The 11,918-nt window shown below is 40.8% G+C and overlaps 1 long non-coding RNA gene across 1 annotated transcript in view; it reads right to left on the reverse strand.

Moving 5' to 3' along the window:
• Positions 1-5,201: 5,201 nt before the first annotated feature.
• LOC149917665 (uncharacterized) overlaps positions 5,202-11,918 on the reverse strand; it is a 39,851-nt gene continuing 33,134 nt past the window's right edge. Inside the window, exons 3-4 of the long non-coding RNA XR_016467224.1 lie at positions 8,491-8,625; positions 5,202-5,263 (exon numbers count right to left, since the gene is read on the reverse strand). This is a non-coding gene — a long non-coding RNA (uncharacterized LOC149917665). The remainder of the gene's footprint in view (positions 5,264-8,490; positions 8,626-11,918) is intronic.

The following is an 11,918-nucleotide window of genomic DNA, read 5'->3' on the forward strand; positions in this document are numbered from 1 at the left end:
AGCATTTCAACAGCTCTTCGGGTGTTCCGCTCCACATCTCTGCTGGAGAAATCCAGGAAGGTCCCAGCTTCAAAAGCCAAGTGGGCAGAAATTCCCATCACATCTCTCATTCCTCCAAGCAAAGTTTACTTTTAATTCAGATTACTGGGTTTATAACATAGCCCCAGCTAGCACAGTCCCATGACCTCAGATCCCATGAGTTCAGTTCATATATTCTTCAGCTCTATGGCGTCTGGTCCCATGGACTCCACTCTTGTGGTCTCAGTTTTCATAGCCTCCCCATCCTCCCATTCCATGGCCTCATCTCCAACAGTCTCCAAAACCTCTGTCCTAATAGCTTGTAGACTTGTGCACCCTAGTCCCACGGTCTCCAGCCTGCATCCTTCAGCTTCCACAGTCTCTGGTATCATGGCCTCCTATTCATGTCAGTGTTACTCCCATAGTTTCCAATCTCCTGGTCCCATGGCCTGAGCTCCTGTAGCGTCAAGCCATGAGATTTCTGTTCCAGTTAGTCCACCTCCAGGCAAAACAGGTAACTGAAGTTTAGGCAAAAAATGTCCCCCTGAAAATTTGGATTTGGACAAGAGAAAAAGCTCAGCCCATAAAAAAGAGCTCACACAGAGACAAAGAGAGCTGGCAGCATTCACCACAGACACCTGTGATCTCACTACAGCCCAAAACCAACTAACTGTGGCTCATTCCAACTTTCACACCAACTCAGTCCTTGAGCTGCACTCCTCCCGCTTCTGCCTCTCTTCAAGCCAATTTTTTTTTCTCTCTGCTAAGTATTCATAATGAATTTGAAGCAGCTTATTATTATTATTAAGGGTCACACACTTTGTTCATGGGATACATCTTGCTGCCAAGCTGACTTTATGTGGAAAAAGACCCATGGTCTTCTAAAATAATTGCAATAAGCTGTGAGAGAAGACTGCCAAATGAATCATGCTGTTGCTGCACTGTGGTAAATTTCAAAACACATAATAATGCTCCCAGTTGTTTGTTTGAGTCATCCAATGATGCTATGTGCACATTTAGCTGATGTACCAACACTAATGGACCATGCAATTCTCAGAGCCAAAATTATTAAATATCTCATAAAAATAAACAGCTTTATTGCTGGGCTGATGAATGATAATCCCACAGATGAAAATCATTAATCAAAGAATGTACCAAGGTAATTACCAAACCAGGGATCTGTTTTATGGAGTTTGTGGTTTTCCAGTAATATTATGTTCTTCCTACACAAAGCAGACAATGGTTGCCTGTTGCTGAAAGCACACTGTGCCATCAAGGATCTGTCCTAATGAATCACAAAATCACCAAGGTTGGAGAAGAACTCCAAGATCACCCACTCCAATCGTCCACCTACCACCAATATTGCCCACTAAACCATGTCCCTCAGTACCACATCTCCATGGTTCCTGAACACCTCCAGGGACAGTGACTCCCCAACCTTCCTGGACAGCCCATTTTAATGCATTATCACTCTTTCAGAGAAGTTTTCCTGATATTCAACCTGAACCTCCCCTGACACAACTTGAGGCCATTTCTTTTCATCCTTTCACTGTTACCCAGGAGGACAGGCTAACCCCCACCTTGCCACAACCTCCACTCAGGCACTTGTAGACAGCGATGAGAGCTCCCCTGAGCCTCTACTTCTCCAAGATGATCGATCCCAGTTCCCTCAGCCATAGCCTGCAAGACTTGTGCTCCAGACCCCTCACCAACTTCACTGCCCATTTCTGAACAAGCTCCCGGGCCTCAATGTGTTTCTTGCAGTGAGGAGCCCAACACTGAACTCAGCACTCAAAGGTGCAGCTTCACCACACAGTCTCCTCCTTCTCCCACTGGCTGCACTATTTCTGATCCAAGCCAGGATGCTGTTGGCCTTCTTGGCGACCTGGGCACACTGCCGACTCTCGTTCAGCCAAGCATCAACCAACACCCCCCGGTCCTTTTCTTCCACACAGTTCTCAGCCACTGTCCCAAGCCTGTAGCAATGCCTGGGGTTGTCATGGCCAAAGCGCAGGGCCCAGCACTTGGTCTTGTTGAACTTCATAGAATCACGGAATCATAGAATTGCTCAGGTTGGAATAGACCTTAAAGGTCAACCAGTCCAACTGCAACCTAACCATACTACCATAACTCTAACAACCCTTTGCTAAATCATGTCCCTGAGTACCACATCCAAACGGTTTTTAAACACATCCAGGATGGTGACTCAACCACCTCCCTGGGGAGCCTATTCCAGTGCTTAAGCACCCTTTCTGTAAAGAAGGTTTTTGTGATATTCAACCTAAATCTCCCCTGGTGCAACTTGAGGCCATTTCCCCTCATCTTGTCACGAGTGAGAACAACCCCGCTCTCACTGCAATCACCTTTCAGATATTGGAAGAGAGCAGTAAGATCTGCCCTCAGCCTCCTTTTCCCAGACTAAACAGTCCCAGTTCCTTCAGTCTCTCCTCATAGGGCATATTCTCCAAGCCCTTCACAAGCCCTGTTGCCCTTCTTTGGATCTGCTCCAGCACCTCAATGTCTATTCTGTACTGAGTTGCCCAAAACTGAACACAGTACTCGAGGTGAGGGCTCACCAGTGCCGAGTACAGGGGCATGGTGGATGACTTCCCTAGTCCTGCTCATCATACCATTCCTGATACAAGCTAGGATGCCATTGGCCTTCTTCATCCCATTGACCTCAGCCCAGCAATCCAGCAGTAAAAATAACGGTACTCTGCCAATCCATGTTCCTCGCAGCACTGTCAGTACACTTCCTACACAGAAGAATTTCCCATCACTTTTTTTTTAGCACAAAAGCAGACATCTCAACCCTGCTGATTTGAAAGGACAACAAAACTCATTGCGCTCACTGCATGTTTATGCTTAACAGGGCCTAATTCTAAAATCAGAAGATTCTGACTCACACAGAGCTGCTGTGTTTTTACCTGTTTAATTTACCTCAGAGTGTGAAAGAAGCCCTCCTTTAGATATTTTTCAATCCCAGGCTTTGCAAGAGAGTATGTTCCTTTTGAGTAATGACAGAATGAAGCACAGAATGATGGCATGGGGCTGTACTTCTCTTCAAAGTCTTTATGTACAAAGTCTAAAATTAGTTTTAAAAGTGGAAAAATTTTGCATTAATTTCTTTGCTTACATGTTCAATTTCCACAAGTTTTGACAATTCATTTCCTGCTTCTAGTCAGCACCACCATTCCATTTGCAAGTGCTGATGTGACACGGCACTAGGGCTCAACACCACCACAAGAAGCCATTCATATCCTTCACTCTTTACCCTTTTTCTTTAATGCCTTCTCCCTTTTCACCCATGCTTCCCAAGAAAAACATTAAAAATGCAAGTGGGGAAGTAGTATACACACTCCAACCTAGGCAGGTCTCCAAGCACAGCTGAACCCAATGGTTCTGGGCAGCAAGGAATGCATGGCAGAAGAAAGCTCCTCTCTCATCAAGGGAAAAGGAAAAATTAGCTGGAAAAGAACAAGGGATCAACATCCAGAACTTCCAGAACTATAAACTTTCACGGATGTCAGAGAAATTCCAATCGCTTATTCGGCTTGCTACTGCACATATCCAGATATCCATAGCGTGGCTCACAGCTTACATCTAAAATGGGTAGAAGGTTCATTCTCCAGGTTGTCCTTATCCTGGCATTCTTATGATCCATAAAACCTGTGGACAGTGAAAATAAAGGGATCCTGCACTGCCTTTGAACAGCAGCACTGGCATCCATATCAACTGATGTGGCAAAGAATGATAGTGCTACTGGGAGCAAAGGAAAATTCCTCATCTGAGCTAGCCAGCATCTCTACAGGCTAGCATTTTATTTTTATGAGTGGTTCACAGGAACAGGCAGGGTGCCCAGAACCATATGCTGGACATGAAATGCTGAGAGGTTTGTGGAGGTACCTCCATCTTCCCAGTGCTGAGAGCCACCTGATGTGGACAGCTGGCTCCACGCAGCTGTGCTGGCCTCTGTCCGCAGGAAATGTGTTCCCACTGCTCAAGCACCCACAGCTGCTCAGGATCAGCTGCAGAGGACATTCAGTGAGAATCATTTCAGCTCAGAGGAAAATCAAAGTGTCAGTTCAGGATGACACTGGAGAGAACAGCTGAGGCTCAGCTTCACTTCCAAGTCATCTCCAAGTCACTGTGGCTGATTCAATTTTTTTTTGAGCTGTTTCTCCCTTTAGAGACAGTCCCTACCAATGATCTCATCATTTTTTCTAACCTAGTGAAAAAGAAGAGCCTTTTATATAATTTTATAACAGAGAAATGAATTGCCCTGCTGTACCACTACAATTCAATGTTCATATCCTGGGATATTTTGGAGTACAGCACCTTAAAAACCCTTTACAATAGCACAATTTCAGCATCATACAGCAAGTACACAAAGTAAATTACATAAAAGTTTAGAGCTGAAGCTGCAAGACCTCTATGATCTACTCAATGAATCACAGTCAAGAGAGTCTAATAAAGTCTGGCAATCAACCATTTAAGCAGAATTAAATATTTAATCATATTAGGATAACACAAGCAGAAAAATGGCTACATTGGTTAACTTAGTTTGTGATAAGATGTCCATTGTAATAAGACCCTTCTGAGAGGTTCACAGTTAATTCTGCATGAGCTTGGGACCACCCTGTGAGGCCACAACTTCATATCAACCAGGTATCAGGCTGTTCATGGACCTTTGTGTTGGTGGTGGCTTCTTTTATTGGCATTAACAAAACATTTTCTGGGGCATAGACCACTGCTACATAAAACCACACCATTTTTCAGCACCTATTGAAATGAATGCTTTTTTTTTTTTTTTTTTTTTTTTAACCTTGAAGGTGAATAAACATTGTAGGTTGGTTTTAATAGCTTCTTGCTAAACTACAGTCATGCTTTGAAGTCCAAGCCTGAAATCAAGACCTTGACTATGCAAGGCAAAAGGACAGAACAAGAGGAGTGCCCTTGAGACAAAGAGCGTTGTAGCCTGTTAAAACAGACCCATGGGTAGGGATTACTTAACTGTCACTCAGCTGATAGTCAGTCTCTGTCAGAGCTTCATTACTCCTGACTATGCTTTCCCTTATATAGGGAAGACAGGAGGTGCAGAGGTCACTGACTCACCTCTGGACACAGCCTCTGCTGTGGGAAGACTTCTCTAGCCAAACACCAAACAGTGAAGCTGACTGATGGGGAGTTTCTCTGTGCCTGCAGACACTTCCCTGCCATCTACCTGAAGCACAATTAACCAATGCTGGGGGAAAAAAAAAAGAAAAAAGGGTTTTTGAGGAACAACACATGGATTTGAAAAGTTTGAGTTTAGATGAACACACAGTTGCATTATTTAACACACGTTTCCCCCCTTGTTCTGTCTGCTCTGTCCCCACCATTTACTGCTAAACAGGTCCCTTATCTTTATTGATCACTTAATTTATCTTTTCTTAACACCCCTTGCTCCGTCTGGTGCTGTGTGTCCAAGGTATTGAGGCTAAACATCCGTCTGTTCATACTGTCATGACTGGTTTGCCTTTGAAAGAATAGGGGGAGCAGGTGGTGTGACTAAGTAGACCCTCGACAGAATAGGGGCACCATTGCTGTGTCCTGTCCCAACCTGCCAGTGATTCCCCACCCTCCCAACTGTTCCACATTAAAGCAGTCAACTGTGGCTTTACAGTCCAAGTTTTACACAACTGTTTTACAAACCAGGAAGAATTTCTTTTGTAGAAAACCTTTTGTTAGGCAGCACAGAATTGGGGGGGAGGGGGAGGCAGGGTAGAAGGAGTGGAGAAAGCCCGTTTCTGAGACCAAGTGCATTTTAATGTGTATGTAGATATACACTACATGATGTGCCAAGCTGCTGAGCCCGTTCTGTATTACCAAGCTGCTTTTAAGCTCTCTTTCAAAGCCCTTGTACAATGTATCTTTCAAATATATCCATCTTTTAAATTTTCTGGGGGACTTTTACTATTAAAGAAGTGTGTTTGTGGTACAATTTTGGTTCCTTAGGTCAAGCAACCTAATAAAATCAGCTCCTGTAATTCATGTGTGGGGTTTTTTTTTCCTGAATAAGTATAGAATATCAATTTTTCCGTACTGCAGAATGATTGGAAATCCATCTAAGTATGGATAGCCCTGAAGAAAAGTCCAGATGACCATTCCAGTGGTTCCATCTTCCTGCAAGGCACCATGCTGCTTCTCATCCCAAACATCATAAATCCTCACAAGGCTTTGTGGTGCTTATTTCAATGCAGATTTAGGAAAGCACTCAAACATGTGGGTTATCTCTAAAATAACAGCCCTGAAATGGTTCATGAGAGACAGAATATTGAGGCGCTCACAAAAGTGAGCCCAGAAAGAGCAAATATATGCTACAGCTGCAAAACTAATCTGACATCACTGCCAGAGCACTACAAATAGTTGCAAACAAAAGCTGAATTTGCCAAATTCTTCTGATTTGCTTTTTTTTTTTCCTCTCCTCCCTGTGAGAATTCATTAACTCGACCACTCAAAAATTTTTCGGACAGAAGATTTGAGCATTTTCCATGTTTTCAAAGGGAAACTACAAATATAGTTGTATTTCCATTTGCACCTGGATCTTTTTTCCACAGGCAAATATGTAATGAAAGCTCTATTCCAGGTGAAATTGCAGAACGAGGACAGAATTTTAATAAGATTATTATTAAATTTAAATATCCAGTCAATTGTTCAAATCCTCCAGTTGTACAGAAAAAAAAAAAATAATAATACAAAGCTTGTCTTCTTTCCTTTGGAGACTTGCCCACCTCTTGTCACTCTCCCCCTCACCGTCAGACTGCAGATGAAAGACAAAAGCTGAGACCCCGCTCTTATAGGAGTCAAATATCACCCAAATTGCCAAGTCCTGCAGCAACCACAGAAATCAAGGACTGCTGCTGCCTCAAGGAGGAAGGATCCACATTTTTTACAAGACTGTTGGGAAAGGACTGAATACTCATCCTACAAAAAATTTTGTTTTCTGCAAGGAGCCTGATCCTCTCAAACACCCAAATGATTGACTTCTCAGTTCAGAGTAGAGTTCAGGATTATCTTTATATATACATATATATATACACACACACGTATATATAAAGGGATTGCTATGGTTTATTTTCAGTCAAAATTGTTTCTCAAATGCAGCAAGGATTTCAAACAGTCTCTTTATAACCAAGAATATTTTTGGACTAGATAGCCTTCAGAAGTCCCTTCCAACTCTAAGGATTCTATGATTCTATGATTTTACAGCAAAATTGGTGGACAGTGATACATCACAAAAAGTCTACCCAGTCCTAAAAAACATTACTACAGAGATGAGGATATGCATCTCCAAAGACAAAACACTAATATTGCATGGAGGCTGAGAAAGAGGATATCTAGCTGTCTGTAGTCTTACAACATTTAAAAAGTGGGCATAAAAAACAGGTGTGAAGTCCACACTCACTCTATTTTATCTACTTTTGCACTTTAGTTTGTGTCTCTAGCATCTCATTGTGTACAACCTCCTTGAAGAATTAATCAAGTAAAAATTATATTTTTACTTGTAGGTGAAGTAAAAACTTGTATTTCACCTTGTATAACAGAACTAAGGACAGACAACAGAATAGCCAGACAGAGCAAGTGTAAAACTAGACATAGAGGACACAGTGTTCCTGGCAACTTGCAACATGAATATGAACTATCTAACGAGATCTGAAATGAATTTCATAATCTTTCCAATCCTTGATGGACATTTGCCTACATCACAAAAGTCACAAAATCTTATGGCACCAAGTTAGAGTTGATGTTTTCATAGAGGCTTATTGCTGGCAAAGCACAGATGTCATAGGTCAGAATAAACTGTACTGGTAGATTTGCTGTACACAAGGTTAAATGGCAACTGGCAAAGCTGTCTAGAATCAGTGCTTCCTTTCCAAGAGAATCTGAATTAAGCTTCTCTCATCCAGCCCATGGATGAGAGAAATATGATTTTCCAAGGCAGTCAGCTATATGCACCTATTAATTTAGTCAGAGACAAGAACGAGTTTTCTCCACAAAATATGCAGCCCTCAAAACATTTTATGTGGATTTTGCTGCTTCTGTGAAACTGTTGTCACTTGGTTCATACATCGAACTTGATATAACTTGATTAAAAGTCATATACTGAGAGGCTCAATATATATAATGCCTTAATTTTACTTTCCAAATGGCTGAACAAAATTAAAGAGAGAGAAAAAATAGTATTTTCAACTTATCCCAATGGAAATGTAATATTTATGTAACTGTGTATAATCATTTAAAGTATAATTTAATACATCCCTTTAACAACTCACAAATTATCACTTGACAACTAGAAATAATAGCTCTTTTTGTTAAAAAGAGAAAGCATGTGAAGACTAAAGGTTAAACAGGTCTTTTCATCATGATAAATCACTGGTTAATGAGCCTGGTATTGTTGGGTATTATACTTGCTCACTTTAATGCCATTACCTTCTGGTTGTAAAGCTGACACTACTAATGATCTTCATTCTTTGAACTTTTCCACAATATTGACTGGTTGCATAGAGCAGATGTTACTTGGATTTGACTGCAAAAGTGGCAATTCTTCTGAAGCCTGAAGCAGCCCTGAAAAGAGTGATACACAATGTATTTTGGTATCTCTAAGCCAAAAGACACTCTTCTCTAAGAGTCTGCTATTGCGTTTGCGGTTTCTCTATGCCACACAAAAACCAGACAGAGTAAATACCCTCTGTCTGCTATTTCTTCTATTTTCTGCAGTTTCTGCCTCTTAAAAACTTGCAATAATAGAGCAAGCCAACACAAGAAAGTTGGCATCTACCCTTTGTTGCTTGACCAGCATCACAGCCAGCACAAGTAAACATCTTTCAGTTCCATATTTCACATTTCTTCTTAGTATTGACTGAGGGACTTGGAGATCAGTGGGAGTGTATCAGTTGGCCAGGTGCTCACAGAAGGACGCAGAAGTCCTATGAACACATGGCAGAGCCCAGTTCTGCTCCAGCATGTGGTCATAAGGAGCAGCTCCTTAACACTGAGGGCTGTCTTTATTTCTCCCCACTGTCCTCAGAGCATGATGGAAGCAAATGGTAAGCAAACCTGGGATGGCCGAGTTTAGTTTAGACCTGATGCGGTGTGGAAGCTTTTTTCCTTTCTGAACAAAATTCAAACATTAGGAAGACAGGAGTAATTTCATCACAATTTGCATAAAGTTTTTATCAGAAAGATATTGATGCAAGACTGAAGAGAAACGGGGACAAGCAAACTCACCATCTCAGAAAGTCAAAGCTCCAACTGTTACACCCTGAGTGCACAAAGCCTTTGTACAGCTTGGTACAGCAGCAAGCATAAGAGCTGCATAGCTTGGCTGATGGAAAGGCCATATTCTGCCCTCTCTGCAAGGCTATGCTCTTACTCAAGGACTTACAGATTCTTTTGTACCTGTACGTAAGTAAGGGTTTATTTTTGTGTTTCTTCCAGTGAGAGGTGGGAGATGTGGGAGAATAAGGACGTGATGGGTTGTATGAATACAGTTTGGTTTGAATCAAGCTTTCTGTGAGGCAAAATAAAAATAGGGGCAATTCCTCTAAAGAAAAAATAAATAAATTAAAAAAGCCTAAAGCATCCCTGCTGAAAAATCCAAGCTCCACAAGGCATTGTACATGTACTGCTAACATTTCACTGGAATGTACATTTCTTAAGTGATTCATGAAAGTTTAATACTGAGGGTTTAATCCTTTACCTGCATGGGGAGGTTAAGGAAAATTTCAGTAATATTAACTTCATCTTATCAATGCAAACTTGAAATTTCTTGTTTCTCATCACTGCTTCTATTTAATTCAGTTGAATTGGGAAAAATACATGCAGAAGAGTGAGGTGCTAAGTGCAGCCAATTTTTTCTTTGTTCATATCTACAAGATGTGTTGTTCATCAAGTTGGCTGAAATACTTTGACAGGCATGTTCTTGATAAAAATTGACTTCATAAATATCATTTTTATTTTGTATAATATCACAATTGTTTTGGGTTTTGTTTTTTTTTTTGGCTTGTTTTTCCCCCTTTGCTTATCTATCTAAATATTTTCCAATTTATTGATAAAATAATAAAGAACAATGACTACTGCCTAGAAAAAAAGAAAGCCCTTTGCATATTGATTGTGAACAAATGCCACATGTATTTTCAGATTAAATTCTATCTAGATCCAGCGTATTTTGTGATGCCAGTATTGCAAACCACTCTCTGTCAGTGTTATATTCTCAGACAGCCTTTATTTTTGCCTTAAAAAAGCTTTCATTATTAAGAGCGATTTCTGATATTTTTCCTGGATGAGAAGCAAGAGCAGTGTCTGAACGCCTGCACTCCTTTGGACATTCAGAAATAGTTTAGTACCATGTCATCAAAGCACTTTGCATTATTTGGGCTGCTAAAAATCACTAGTGGTAAATACTTCTACACAAGCTAATGCAAATTATCCAAGCAAGGCTTTGTTAGACAAACCATATTTACTACAGGGGCAAATCCATTATGAGTATCAGTTTCACAGAGAGAGGGAATAACTTCTTTAATAAAAGGTAATGCCACATTCCACGTTTCTCCACCACATCCTAAGTGATTCCACAGTTCCATTTACTTGTCTGGATGGTGAAAACCAGAACTATGCATTGAGTAATTCCATTGAAGCTGTCTATCTTGGCTTCAGGGTTTGCTCTCTCCACAAAAACCCACTTTCACAGAATCCTCATTCTCTTATCATCAGATCTTTGATCTGAATGTATCTGACTTCATTCTTGTTCCAATCCAACGCAACTAGCCCAGTTCCCTCTTAGCTTGCCTCCCTAAATAAAGCTCCAATTAAAGTAGTATGCTAATCAAAATGTAACAAGCAATACCTTAACTTACCTGTTTTATTTCACTATTTCTTGAACCAGCAGATGTTTAATTGCATGGAATAATTATACATATATAAAATAGAAATAAAATGTTAAGTATGCAACATAGCATATGATTATGCACGCAGTTCATTTAACATATTTTCACATGTCTTACAGAGGGGTCATGTATAGAAGTCCAGAAAAGCTCTGGTATAGCAGCAGAACTGGTGGAAAATATGGGCAGACAATCCAACAGAAACGTTTTCCCAAAGCGCGCACACACACACATTAACACAGCCTCTCCCTCTGCCTGCCACCCCCTATTACTTGATCATATTCACCACCAAAGGCCCTTTGCCTTTGACCTCTCTCTGCCACTGCCTCTGATTTCGCCTTTTTTTTCTGAGGATTTACTATCAATCACTTTTAAGCACCTTTAAACAGGACATTTAACCCAGACGTGTGAAAGTACAAAATTCACTCAGAGAAAAAGTTATTGGCAGCAAATCATAGTTTTTGTCCCTCAAGATACTAAAGCCAAAAGAAAAAGAAAAATGAAAAAAGAAAATAAAAAAGTCGCATGTATTCCAGATGCCAGAACTTGCATTAGATTTGAAGCACCTCGTAGCATTGTCTACTTCGATAACCCCCAAACCAAGACTTCTCCTTAGAAAAGTGCTGGTGTCAACTAATTTCTCTTGTACCCAAATGTTGCATTTTATTTCCACTGATTAGCATAAAATTGGTCCCATTGTCTCAGCTACAGAGGCACACAATGGTGCTAAAGATGCCTGCAGAGGGGAGTTTCTGCATGTTTCCAGTCCTTGGCTTTCCTTTAGAATCCATTAGCCACAGGAGCACTGCATGCTCGGTGTTGGATTTCCATATTTACATCAAGAAAAATACTATTTTTCACTGGCAGCTCGCTGAATATTTTAATTACGTGCCTTCAGCAACCAGGGGAATTATTTTCCATCACTGATTGATGTGGCTGAAGACATAATATCCCTCTGTAAGAGATACTCTTTTT

This window comes from Phasianus colchicus, chromosome 5, assembly GCF_987193195.1.
Source record: "Phasianus colchicus chromosome 5, bPhaCol1.hap1.1, whole genome shotgun sequence".
Taxonomy (NCBI): domain Eukaryota; kingdom Metazoa; phylum Chordata; class Aves; order Galliformes; family Phasianidae; genus Phasianus; species Phasianus colchicus.